The following is a 14,396-nucleotide window of genomic DNA, read 5'->3' on the forward strand; positions in this document are numbered from 1 at the left end:
TGTGTGTGTGTGTGTGTGTTGTTGTTGTTTTGTTTTGTTTTGTTTTTTGTTGTTTGTTAGAGAGAGAGCGTAATCAGGGTAAGGGCAGAGAGAAAGAAGGAGAGAGAGAGAATCCCAAACATGTTCTGTGCTGTCAGCATAGAGCCCGAGGCCGGGCTTGATTACAGGAACCCAGAGATCATGACCTGAGCTGAAATCAAGAGTTGGACGCTTAACTGACTAAACCACCCATGTGCCCCAGCCTCCATTATTTCTGATGAGGTGTCAGTTATTAACTTTATTGGGTTTCCTTGTATATGATCAGTCATTTTTTTATTTGATGCTTTTTTAAAGTTTATTTATTTTGAAAAGAGAGAGAACAAGTGAGCAGGAGAGGGGCAGGGCGGAGAGAGAGAGAGAGAGAATGAGAGAGAGAGAGAGAGAGAGAGAGAGAGAGAGAGAGAGAGAATATCCCAAGCAGGCTCTATGCCATTAGCACAGAGCTCCCACAGGGCTTGAATTCAGGAACTGTGAGATTGTGACCTGAGCTGAAACCAAGAGTCAGATGTTCAACTGACTGAGCCACCCAGACATCTTTTTACTTGATAATTTTAAGATTTTGCCTTTCTCTTTAAGCAGTTTTTCCCCTATAATAAATCTAGATATGGATTTCTGTGCCTTCTTAGAGATCATTGAGCTACTTGGTATTTTTTAAAAAAAATTTGTTAACATTTATTTATTTTTGAGAAAGAGACAGACAGAGCATGAGTGGGGAAGGGGAAGAGGAAGAGAGGCACTGAGACACAGAATCTGAGGCAGGTTCCAGGCTCCAAGCTGTCAGGACAGAGCCTTATGGCAGGGCTTGAACCCATGAGTCATGAGATCATGAGCTGAGCCAAAGTTGACCATTCAACCGGCTCAACCACCCAGGTGCCCTGAGCTACGTCAGTATTAGATTTAATGTTTTTAATCAGATTTATAAGTTTTCAACCATTATATCTTTGAATTTTTTTTTTTTGGTTCCTTACACTGTCTTCTTTTTTCCTGGAACTCCAGTTAAACTTATGTTACTGTGCTTAATGAAACTCCGCATTTCTCAAAGGTTCTGTTCAGTTTTCTTTATTTTTCCATTTGATTCTGAGACGCATGGGGGCACCTGGGTGGTTCAGTTGGTTTAGCATCTGACTTCCGCTCAGTTCATAATCTTGCAGTTCATGAGTTCAAACCCCATATTGGGCTCTGTGCAGATAGCTCAGAGCATTGATCCTGCTTCAGATTCTGTGTCTCCCTCTGTCTCTGCCCCTCCCCCATGTCTCTCTTAAAAATACATAAACATTAAAAAAATTTAAAAATATATATGATTCTGAGATACATGATTTCTATTAATCGATCTTCAAGTTTAATGATCCTTCCACTAGCTCAGTTTTACTATTTAGCATCTCTAGTATTTTTTTAATTGTGCTTTTTGTGTTATTCCACTCCAAAATTTCATGGTAGCTCTTTTTTTATCTTTATATCTTTATTAATATGCTTTATTTGGTTGCACATTGTCATTGTGCCATTTTTTACTTTTTAAGTATGACTCCTTTTAGTTCTTTTAGCTTAATTATAATAGCTTCTTTAAGGTAAACATTCATCTTCTAAGTATGACATATAGGTACTCTCAATGGCAATTATTTTTGCCTGTTTTTTTCTTGTGTATGGCTTACACTTTCCACTTTTGCTGCATTTGTCATAAAAGTTTTGTTGACAGTCAAATGCTTTAATTATACTTTGTAACAATTCTGGATTGTTCTCTATGTTGCCTTTGTTCTTGCCTACATTGACCTAAAATAGAGGTTTATCATGCTGAGCTATGGAGGAAAACAACAGGTCTTGTCTCAAAGGGTACAGACACTGGCCGATCTTATCCACATGTAATAGATTTTCTTGAATAAATATTTCTTCATTTGTTGTATCACAATAAGAAAATTCTCAAAAATTTTAATTAGATTTTTATTCTATTCACATGTATTATGGTTGTTTCCTTGGAGAGATATTCCATGCAGTTTATCATGATATCAATCTAGAAGTCATTCTCAGATAAAATATTTTTAATATGTTAATACCATCCATCTGAAAACAGGGATTTTTCTTTTTGAGACTGACAAACTGATCTAAAATTTATGTATAAAATTCTAGAAACAAGTAGAGTAGCAAACAGGAAATGAAAGAACTTTTTTTAGGAAAAAAAAGGGTAAGTTGGAAGAATTACATTAGTTAATTTCAAGACCTTCAAAGAAGTTGCAGTACTCAAGGTGGCATGTTTTTGGCATAAGCATAGATGCATATTAATGAAAGATAGTATGTAGCAATAGAACCACAATGTACAAACAATAGATAATTCATGGATACACCAAGGTAAATATTTTCAACAAAACCACTAGAACAAATTAACACCCATACGGAAAAAAAAGTGAATGTCAATTTTTATTTCACAATACACAAAAATTGTTTTTAAATTCCCATAGATCTCAATGTACATACTAAAATCATATACCTTCTAGAATACTACATAGGAAAAAATCTTAAGTAATTTAGTATAAGCAAAGATCATGACGAATCTCACACACACACACACACACACACACACACACACAAGAAAAATCTGTTCTTTGAAAGACACTTAAAAAATGTAAAGGTACATTATACATTTGGTTTTTTGGTGTCTTAAAATTAGGTTATAATTATTCTCTATATATTCTAGAACCAAACTTTTTTTAGATATATCTATTTTCAATGTTTTCTGATAGTCTGTGTGATAAATTATTCAAATAGTACATGTACTTTCTCAAAATTAAAATCTGTTTTTCTAAAGGTGTTCATAAAAGTACTTGAACCTGGAGTATATTAAGAATCCTTAATCTCAGAGCAGACAAAAGAAAATACCAAAATAGATACTCTACACCCTGAATGTGGATGTTTATAAACAATATTAGCTCCAAACTGGAGAAGTAAAACCAAATACCATCAATTTATGAAGAAATAAATTTCCACATATTTATAATATGAAGTACTACTAAGCAATAAAAGAAAACAAACTGCATACATTCAACAACGTGGATGAATCTCCACAGCATTGTGCTGAGTCAAAGAATCCTTATATAAAGTAACACATGTTGTTTTATTCCATTTATATGAAGTTTTAGAATCGTCAAAATTATTCTGCACTGACAGAGAACAGATTCGTGGTTGCCTAGGGCTGAGGATGTGGGAGATTGACTGCAAAAGAAACTTTTTGTAGTGATGAAAATATTCTGCATGTTCTGATGGCTAAATGTTATTTATCAAATGCATTTGTCAAAACTCATAGGACTCTATAATTAAAATTAGTTACTTTATGTTATATAAATTAGATCACAATGATGATGATTCATAAAGTAAAACAAAAAAATGAAAAAACAAAAAAGGTTTATAGGATCAATCAGAGAGAAAACAGAAGTTACTGAATGCCTAACCATATCAACATTTGATCACTATGGTTAGAAATCATAGATAAAAGAAAAGGATCATATAATTTAGTCTGAAGAATTGAATATACACTTAGGAATGTAAATGTTTAAGAACACTTACAAAAACACTAAAAAAATCTAATACTAAACTTATATCAAATAAAGAAGTCATGTGATCCCTGATGTGTTATAGACTCTTAGATTTCTCCTCTCCCTTTCTCCAAATATACCTCAAAATTAATAATTACAAGAGACTCTGTAATTTCAGTGTTTTTAAAAATGTGAAATACTGAAATAGAAAAGTCATTCTAAACAACTTTCAGGAGATACAGTTATTCACATTTTTATATAATTCAAAATGTTACCTTAAGTAATATATGTCAGTTGTATTAAGCATATTGACTTAAACATACATCGTTATTTCAAAATGTTTCTCAAGCTATATCAAACTATTACGATGAAGCATGTCCTTCTGAAAAGTAAATCAAAATGATTAGTCTGTATTTAAAAAAAATATTGTTCCATTAATTTTGGTTATAGATTATAAGAATGCAATTATTTGTTTTTAGTTTGGATGATTTCTAGAATTCAAAGACCCAGGGATTAATTTGTCAAATTAAATGTCTTAAGAATTGGGGCACCTGGGTGGCTCAGTTGGTTATGCATCTGACTCTTGATATCAGCTCAGGTCATGATCTTGTGGTATGTGAGATCAAGTTCTGTGTGGGGCTCTGAGCTGATAGCATGGAGCCTGCTTGGGATTCTCTTTGTCCCTCTCCCTCAGGCCCTCTCACTCTCTGCCCCTCCCTCACTTGTGCTCTCTCTCCTTCTCTCTCTCTCAAAATAATAAACCTAAAAAAAAAAGAATTAAATGTTATTTTTTCAGTGAAGAATATAAGAAAGAAAGTATATTTTCCAGGGGCAGCTGGGTGGCTCAGCATCCAACTTTTGATTTCCTCTCAGGTCATGATCTCACAGTTTGTGAGATCCAGTTCTGCTTTGGGCTCCACGTAGTGTGGAGCCTCAGGATTCTCTTTCTCCCCCTCCCCTGCTTGCACATGCTCTTTCTCTCTAAAAATAATGAATAAACATTAAATAGTATATATATATATATATATTTTCCAGTCAAGTGAGATGAATTTCAAAATTGAATCACATTTACTATTGTTTATTATGGCAGTCTTTTTTATATTTTTGAAGCTCATTATTTTAAAGCTTCTGGTAGTTTATCCAATCAAATGTCCTCAATTTTTTTCTTATAGGTATAATAAAATACATAATGATTTCTTTAAAAAAATAAAAAAAAGTATAAGAACATAAGGTACATTTGCCCTTGCATTCCAAATAATAAGTGTTTCTTTAAAAAGTATATTTTAAAGATATTTAAGCTTTGAGAATAATTAACTTGCCTTAAATGGAAACACTAACTTCAAGAGGGTTCTTTTGCAATCTCCACAGCTGTCTTCCCAACACTGAATACATAAATATCATTCTGGCACTATGGCATACATATAATGGCATCAACATACTGCGTTATGACTAGCAATATTATTCATGATCTTTTGCAATTAGTTGTGCTTAAAATGAAGACAGCTGTTAAAGTGGAGTCTTTTATCATATGCATGTATTATTAAATTTGCTTCAAAATGGCAATAAAACTGTGAGTGATTTCCAGAGCAGAAGAGCTTCTTAAGAAAATAAACAAATATAGAAAAAGCAAGCATTTATTGAGCACTTTCTCTTAGCCAGACATTTTGCTAAGTATATTATAATAAATTACCTCTAATCCTCACAACAATATTTCAAGTGAGATATTTTCTGCCTTTTAGAGAGAAGAATACTGAAGTGTTAAAATGAAAATGATTTTCCACATTTTAAACATCTAGTGGTTAACAAGACAAAGATGTGTTTCCAGGTTAGTATGACTCCAGTATTTGGTCAAGGCCCAACATCCCTTCATCCTCACTTCTTATTTCTTCATGATGGCTTGAGTGCTTAAAACTAAAAACTGAGAAAGGAAAAAAGAGTCAAGCAAATTATGGATGCTACATTATTGGAGAAAAAATGGTGAAGACATTGGTGAGATTTTTGAATCTTACCAAAACCTGTTACTGTCTTCTATTATTCTTTTAGAAAATAAAGGAAAAAAATATGTAGATTTAAAATTTTGAGTTGAGTACTGAGGAATGAAGAAATTAATGTGTCTACTGGGTGAGTGAAGAAAAAATTAATCATTTTTGCCAACTAAGAAATCATGACTGGAGGAAAATAAACTGAATAGTGAAGACATCAAACAGGATTCAGAAAATTTAGTGACACATTGCAAGAGCTAGGTAATAAGTGGTGGTGTAAGCAAATAGTTTTGCAACAAAAATACTTCATGTTAAAAGTGTGTGATAGAAGGGGCACCTGGGTGGCTCAGTCAGTTAAGCATCTGACTCTTGATTTTGGTTCAGGTCATGATCTTGCAGTTTGTGGGATCGAGTCCCACATCGGCCTCTGGGCTGATAGTGCAGAGCCTGCTTGGGATTCTCTCTCTCTCCCTCTGTCTCTGCTCTTCCACAGCTCTCTCTCTCCCTCTCTCTTTCTCTCTCCCTCTCTCTCTCTCTTTCCTTCCCTCTCCCTCTCTGCAAATAAATAAACTTTAAAATGAACATTGAAAAAGTATATGAAAGAAGTATAAAATAGGAACTGCATTGCAAGAAAATAGAATTTCAAACATTCAGGTGAATACCAAGATTAGATAGTGGATTTGATAGTCATGTATTTTGGAGGATAAGATTTGTGCAACAGCTTCAAACCTTTTAGTTTGGTTTCTGTCAGTTACTTATAACCTACTTAATACTATCAGCAAAATAATTTTTAAAACTATTGTAGCAATAATTTGAAAAAATTTCCAATATTGACTTCTGAACACTTCACAAAGCTTAAATTGTGATACAAATGTGGCTATTTCAATTCAAATTCAAATACGTTGAATTACAAATTCCAAGTCATTTCATTCTAATAGTCATTGTAAAAATAGCATTCCTCCTATTCTCTAACTCAGCAGAGAATAGTATTGGGTTTTCTATATGAATCATGAAAATTCCTAGAATACCTATAATTCCAGGTTAATTGCTATGATTTTTTACTGTCCTGGGATAGGGAATACCAGTTAGGATGTCAGTTGCTCTTTAAAATAGCATTACATTTAAGTTATCAGTAAAATATATAACATACAATATATGTGTTAATTGCTGGCTTGTGTTATCAGCAAGGCAGAATTCTAGTCAACAGTAGATTATTAGTTATTAAATTTGAGGGGAGTCAAAAATTATACACAGATATTTGACTGTATGATAAGTCAGCACTCATAAGCATCACATTGTTCAAGAGTTAACAATGAAAGAAATGGATAGCCATTAAATATTCCAGGACTGAAACATAGACTCATTTATATAGGAGTCTAGGCTAAAAATTTTAACTCCCTCAGAAGGAAATCCAAAAAGAACAATAAATGCAAGCCATCAGGTTTTATATATTGGTTTTAGAAATGGTGGTGACTCCTATTAAAAGTTCTGGTAACCATAATGTGAGGGAGTAAACAAATTGCCAGTTGGCAACTGACAGTGAAAGTCAAGTTTGTTGAAAGCACTACTTCTTGCAGACTAGTGTAGAGAAAATGTGTTTGCAGAATAACAGCAGTGACCAAGTAACAGTCTATGGTTTTGGAAGAAATAGAAGCAGAAACATCAAGGGAAGAAAGTGAGGACATGCGTCAACATGGCCCGTGTCAAACCATTACTCAGTTTTATAACCACTAGGAATATTTGGCTGCAACAAAGTACTCTGTAAATCCCATTCTTAAATCTATAAATGACCAGTTATAACCAGAATTTACCAAGATGAGAGTACAGACCAATTCCTTTAGAAGAAGCTGAGAGGAAAAGTTGAAGTTTGATCAGATAGCATCTATGTAGGGGGGGCAATAGTGGAAGAATGAGTAAGTCACACCTCAAATGCATTTCCTCCAAGCAATGGTTTCAAAAAAATAAAGGTAAAATCTTCCTTATGGAGTTAAATATCTCATAAATACACATCTAAATTTCTAAATACACATCTAAACATGTATGATTTCTCCCACAAAAAGTTCACAGACCCATAAAAAATTCACACTGCATGTATTTTCTCCCTATGCGTCATTAATGAAGGTCTCTAACTTAATCTGAGGTCATCGTCACTCCCCTGAAGGTTTATTTTTTTTTCAGTATATGAAATTTATTGTCAAATTGGTTTCCATACAACACCCAGTGCTCATCCCAAAAGGTGCCCTCCTCAATACCCATCACCCACCCTCCCCTCCCTCCCACCCCCCATCAACCCTCAGTTTGTTCTCAGTTTTTAAGAGTCTCTTATGCTTTGGCTCTCTCCCACTCTAACCTCTTTTTTTTTTCCCTTCCCCTCCTCCATGGGTTTCTGTTAGGTTTCTCAGGATCCACATAAGAGTGAAAATATATGGTATCTGTATTTCTCTGTACGGCTTATTTCACTTAGCATAACACTCTCCAGTTCCATCCACGTTGCTACAAAGGGCCATATTTCATTCTTTCTCATTGCCATGAAGTACTCCATTGTGTATATAAACCACAATTTCTTTATCCATTCATCAGTTGATGGACATTTAGGCTCTTTCCATAATTTGGCTATTGTTGAGAGTGCTGCTATAAACATTGGGGTACAAGTGCCCCTATGCATCAGTACTCCTGTATCCCTTGGGTAAATTCCTAGCAGTGCTATTGCTGGGTCATAGGGTAGGTCTATTTTTAAATTTCTGAGGAACCTCCACACTGCTTTCCAGAGTGGCTGCACCAATTTGCATTCCCACCAACAGTGCAAGAGGGTTCCCGTTTCTCCACATCCTCTCCAGCATCTATAGTCTCCTGATTTGTTCCTTTTGGCCACTCTGACTGGCGTGAGGTGATATCTGAGTGTGGTTTTGATTTGTATTTCCCTGATAAGGAGCGATGTTGAGCATCTTTTCATGTGCCCGTTGGCCATCCGGATGTCTTCTTTAGAGAAGTGTCTATTCATGTTTTCTGCCCATTTCTTCACTGGGTTATTTGTTTTTCGGGTGTGGAGTTTGGTGAGCTCTTTATAGATTTTGGATACTAGCCCTTTGTCTGATATGTCATTTGCAAATATCTTTTCCCTTTCCATTGGTTGCCTTTTAGATTTGTTGGTTGTTTCCTTTGCTGTGCAGAAGCTTTTTATCTTCATAAGTTCCCAGTAGTTCACTTTTGCTTTTAATTCCCTTGCCTTTGGGGATGTGTCGAGTAAGAGATTGCTACGGCTGAGGTCAGAGAGGTCTTTTCCTGCTTTCTCCTCTAGGGTTTTGATGGTTCTGTCTCACATTCAGGTCCTTTATCCATTTTGAGTTTGTTTTTGTGAATGGTGTGAGAAAGTGGTCTAGTTTCAACCTTCTGCATGTTGCTGTCCAGTTCTCCCAGCACCATTTGTTAAAGAGACTGTCTTTTTTCCATTGGATGTTCTTTCCTGCTTTGTCAAAGATGAGTCAGCCATACATTTGTGGGTCTAGTTCTCGGGTTTCTAGGCTATTCCATTGGTCTATGTGTCTGTTTTTCTGCCAATACCATGCTGTCTTGATGATGACAGCTTTGTAGTAGAGGCTAAAGTCTGGGATTGTGATGCCTCCTGCTTTGGTCTTCTTCTTCAAAATTGCTTTGGCTATTCGGGGCCTTTTGTGGTTCCATATGAATTTTAGAATTGCTTGTTCTAGTTTCGAGAAGAATGCTGGTGCAATTTTGATTGGGATTGCATTGAATGTGTAGATAGCTTTGGGTAGTATTGACATTTTGACAATATTTATCCTTCCAATCCATGAGCAGGGAATGTCTTTCCATTTCTTTATATCTTCTTCAATTACCTTCATAAGCTTTCTATAGTTTTCAGCATACAGATCTTTTACATCTTTGGTTAGATTTATTCCTAGGTATTTTATGCTTCCTGGTGCAATTGTGAATGGGATCAGTTTCTTTATTTGTCTTTCTGTTGCTTCATTGTTAGTGTATAAGAATGCAACTGATTTCTGTACATTGATTTTGTATCCTGCAACTTTGCTGAATTCATGTATCAGTTCTAGCAGACTTTTGGTGGAGTCTGTCAGATTTTCCATGTATAATATCATGTCATCTGCAAGAAGCGAGAGCTTGACTTCGTCTTTGCCAATTTTGATGCCTTTGATTTCCTTTTGTTGTCTGATTGCTGATGCTAGCACTTCCAACACTATGTTAAACAACAGCGGTGAGAGTGGGCATCCCTGTTGTGTTCCTGATCTCAGGGAAAAAGCTCTCAGTTTTTCCCCATTGAGGATGATGTTAGCTGTGGGCTTTTCATAAATGGCTTTTATGATGTTTAAGTATGTTCCTTCTATCCCGATTTTCTCAAGGGTTTTTATTAAGAAAGGGTGCTGGATTTTGTCAAAGGCCTTTTCTGCATAGATTGACAGGATCATATGGTTCTTATCTTTTCTTTTATTAATGTGATGTATCACGTTGATTGATTTGCAAATGTTGAACCAGCCCTGCATCCCAGGAATGAATCCCACTTGATCATGGTGAATAATTCTTTTTATATGCTGTTGAATTTGATTTGCTTGTATCTTATTGAGAATTTTTGCATCCATATTCATCAGGGATATTGGCCTGTAGTTCCTTTTTTTTACTGGGTCTCTGTCTGGTTTAGGAACCAAAGTAATACTGGCTTCATAGAATGAGTCTGGAAGTTTTCCTTCCCTTTCTATTTCTTGGAATAGCTTGAGAAGGATAGGTATTATCTCTGCTTTAAACGTCTGGTAGAACTCCCCTGGGAAGCCATCTGGTCCTGGACTCTTATTTGTTGGGAGATTTTTGATAACCGATTCAATTTCTTCGCTGGTGATGGGTCTGTTCAAGCTTTCTATTTCCTCCTGATTGAGTTTTGGAAGAGTGTGGGTGTTTAGGAATTTGTCCATTTCTTCCAGGTTGTCCAGTTTGTTGGCATATAATTTTTCATACTATTCCCTGATAATTGTTTGTATCTCTGAGGGATTGGTTGTAATAATTCCATTTTCATTCATGATTTTATCTATTTGGGTCATCTCCCTTTTCTTTTTGAGAAGCCTGGCTAGAGGTTTGTCAATTTTGTTTATTTTTTCAAAAAACCAACTCTTGGTTTCGTTGATCTGCTCTACAGTTTTTTTAGATTCTATATTGTTTATTTCTGCTCTGATCTTTATTATTTCTCTTCTTCTGCTGGGTTTAGGCTGCCTTTGCTGTTCTGCTTCTATTTCCTTTAGGTGTGCTGTTAGATTTTGTATTTGGGATTTTTCTTGTTTCTTGAGATAGGCCTGGATTGCAATGTATTTTCCTCTCAGGACTGCCTTCGCTGCATCCCAAAGCGTTTGGATTGTTGTATTTTCATTTTCGTTTGTTTCCATATATGTTTTAATTTCTTCTCTAATTGCCTGGTTGACCCACTCATTCGTTAGTAGGGTGTTCTTTAACCTCCATGCTTTTGGAGGTTTTCCAGACTTTTTCCTGTGGTTGATTTCAAGCTTCATAGCATTGTGGTCTGAAAGTATGCATGGTATAATTTCAATTCTTGTATACTTATGCAGGGCTGTTTTGTTACCCAGTATATGATCTATCTTGGAGAATGTTCCATGTGCACTCGAGAAGAAAGTATATTCTGTTGCTTTGGGATGCAGAGTTCTAAATATATCTGTCAAGTCCATCTGATCCAATGTATCATTCAGGGCCCTTGTTTCTTTATTGACCATGTGTCTAGATGATCTATCCATTTCTGTAGGTGGAGTGTTAAAGTCCCCTGCAATTACCACATTCTTATCAATAAGGTTGCTTATATTTATGAGTAATTGTTTTATACATTTGGGGGCTCTGGTATTCGGCGCATAGACATTTATAATTGTTAGCTCTTCCTGGTGGATAGACCCTGTAATTATTATATAATGCCCTTCTTCATTTCTTGTTACAGACTTTAATTTAAAGTCTAGTTTGTCTGATATAAGTATGGCTACTCCAGCGTTCTTTTGGCTTCCAGTAGCATGATAAATAGTTCTCCATCCCCTCACTCTCAATCTAAAGGTGTCCTCAGATCTAAAATGAGTCTCTTGTAGACAGCAAATAGATGGGTCTTGTTTTTTTATCCATTCTGATACCCTATGTCTTTTGGTTGGCGCATTTACTCCATTTACACTCAGTGTTACTATAGAAAGATACGGGTTTAGAGTCATTGTGATGTCTGTATGATTTATGCTTGTAGTGATGTCTCTGGTACTTTGTCTCACAGGATCCCCCTTAGGATATCTTGTAGGGCTGGTTTAGTGGTGACGAATTCCTTCAGTTTTTGTTTGTTTGGGAAGACTTTTATCTCTCCTTCTATTCTAAATGACAGACTTGCTGGATAAAGGATTCTCGGCTGCATATTTTTTCTGTTCAGCACATTAAAGATCTCGTGCCAATCCTTTCTGGCCTGCCAAGTTTCAAAAGAGAGATCAGTCACGAGTCTTATAGGTCTCCCTTTATATGTTAGGGCATGTTTACCCCTTGCTTCTTTCAGAATTTTCTCTTTATCCTTGTATTTTGCCAGTTTGACTATGATGTGTCGTGCAGAAGATCGATTCAAGTTACGTCTGAAGGGAGTTCTCTGTGCCTCTTGGATTTCAATGCCTTTTTCCTTCCCCAGTTCAGGGAAGTTCTCAGCTATGATTTCTTCAAGTACCCCTTCGGCACCTTTCCCTCTCTCTTCCTCCACTGGGATACCAATTAAGCGTATATTATTTCTTTTTAATGTATCACTTAGTTCTCTAATTTTCCCCTCATACTCCTGGATTTTTTTTATCTCTATTTTTCTCAGCTTCCTCTTTTTCCATAACTTTATCTTCTAGTTCACCTATTCTCACCTCTGCCTCTTCAGTCCGAGCCGTCGTGGTTTCCATTTTGTTTCGCATTTCGTTTAAAGCGTTTTTCAGCTCTTCCTGACTGTTCCTTAGTCCCTTGATCTCTGTAACAAGAGATTCTCTGCTGTCCTCTATACTGTTTTCAAGCCCAGTGATTAATTTTATGACTATCATTCTAAATTCACTTTTTTGTTATATTATTTAAATCCTTTTTGATCAGTTCATTAGCTGTTTTTATTTCCTGGAGATTCTTCTGAGGGGAATTCTTCCGTTTGGTCATTTTGGATAGTCCCTGGAGTAGTGTGGACCTGCAAGGCCCTTCCCCTGTGCTGTAGTGTATAACTGGAGTTGGTGGACAGAGCCCAAGTCAGACCTGATGTCTGCCCCCAGCCCACCGCTGGGGCAGCAGTCAGACTGGTGTGTGCCTTCTCTTCCCCTCTCCCAGGGGTGGGATTCACTGTGGGATGGCGTGGCCCGTCTGGGCTACTTGCACACTGCCAGGCTTGTGGTGCTGGGGATCTGGAGTATTAGCTGGGGTGGGTAGTCAAGGTGCACGGGGGCAGGAGGGGCAGGCTTAGCTCGCTTCTCCTTAGGTGATCCACTTCAGGAGGGGCCCTGTGGCAGCCGGAGGAAGTCAGACCCGCTGCCGGAGGGGTGGCTCCGCAGAAGCACAGAGTTGGGTGTTTGCTCAGAGCGAGCAAGTTCCCTGGCAGGAACTGGTTCCCTTTGGGATTTTGGCTGGGGGATGGGCGAGGGAGATGGCGCTGGCGAGCGCCTTTGTTCCCCGCCAAACTGAGCTCTGTCGTCCCGGGGCTCAGCAACTCTCCCTCCCTTTGTCCTCCAGCCTTCCCGCTTTCTGAGCAGAGCTGTTAACTTATGACCTCCCAGATGCTAAGTCGCGCTTGCTGTGGGAACACACTCTGCCCGGCCCCTCCGCTTTTGCAAGCCAGACTCGGGGGCTCTGCTTGGCCAGCAGGCCGCCCCTCCACCCCGGCTCCCTCCTGCCAGTCCGTGGAGCGCGCACCGCCTCTCTGCCCTTCCTACCCTCTTCCGTGGGCCTCTCGTCTGCGCTTGGCTCCGGAGACTCCGTTCTGCTGGTCTTCTGCTGGTTTTCTGGGTTAGTTAGGCAGGTGTAAGTGGAATCTAAGTGATCAGCAGGACGCGCAGTGAGCCCAGCGTCCTCCTACGTCGCCATCTTCCCTTCTCCCCCCTGAAGGTTTAAAAAGTCAGGATAATTTAGTTGATTATTTTGGTTTGTAGTTTATTTCATTTAGTTAAATTTCGTTTTCTACAAACCCTGCAGCAGTATTATCCACTGGTGATTCTCTACTAAGCATCTATTTCCAGCCCTCTCCCCTATAATAACATAATTCTGATGTTTTGTGGAATTCGCTTCTTCCTCATATAATTATGTGCCTCAGAGCAGTCTTTCCCTTACCCAACTTCAAGGGTAGGGTTAAATAACTGTGTCCATAGTATACAAATTGGAGGAAAGGTGTTTGATTTTTGCCTATACATTTTGAAGGGAAGTATGATACGACATTAGCCTACAGAAAACCAACATATGAGGCAAAAAATGGCCATTTGACTGAGGAAGGTGGCAGGGTGAACACAGGAGAGAAAATGTAAGTGCTATTTAAAAAGGTAAAAAAGGGCACCTGGGTGGCTCAGTCAGTTAAGCATCCAACTTCGTCATGATGTCACAGCTTATAAGTTTGAGCCCTCTATCTGTGCTGACAGCTCAGAGCCTGGAGCCTGCCTTGGAGTCTGTGTCATCCTCTCTCTCTCTGCCCCTCCCCAGATCATGCTCTCTCTCTCTCTCTCTCTCTCTCTCTCTCAAAAATAAATAAACATCAACCTTTTTAAAAATAATAAAAATTTAAAAAGAAAGAAAAAATGTAAATTTAGCAGAAGGTGGCTAATAATCTCTCTTGCAGAGAGACCAAGGGAAATTTCTTAGATTTTTC

The 14,396-nt window shown here is 37.5% G+C and overlaps 1 long non-coding RNA gene across 1 annotated transcript in view; it reads left to right on the top strand.

The window, feature by feature from the left end:
* Nucleotides 1-5,303: 5,303 nt before the first annotated feature.
* LOC122231038 overlaps nucleotides 5,304-14,396 on the top strand; it is an 80,457-nt gene continuing 71,364 nt past the window's right edge. Inside the window, exon 1 of the long non-coding RNA XR_006208147.1 lies at nucleotides 5,304-5,385. This is a non-coding gene — a long non-coding RNA (uncharacterized LOC122231038). The remainder of the gene's footprint in view (nucleotides 5,386-14,396) is intronic.

Source organism: Panthera tigris, chromosome A1, assembly GCF_018350195.1.
Source record: "Panthera tigris isolate Pti1 chromosome A1, P.tigris_Pti1_mat1.1, whole genome shotgun sequence".
Classification (NCBI taxonomy): Eukaryota; Metazoa; Chordata; class Mammalia; order Carnivora; family Felidae; genus Panthera; species Panthera tigris.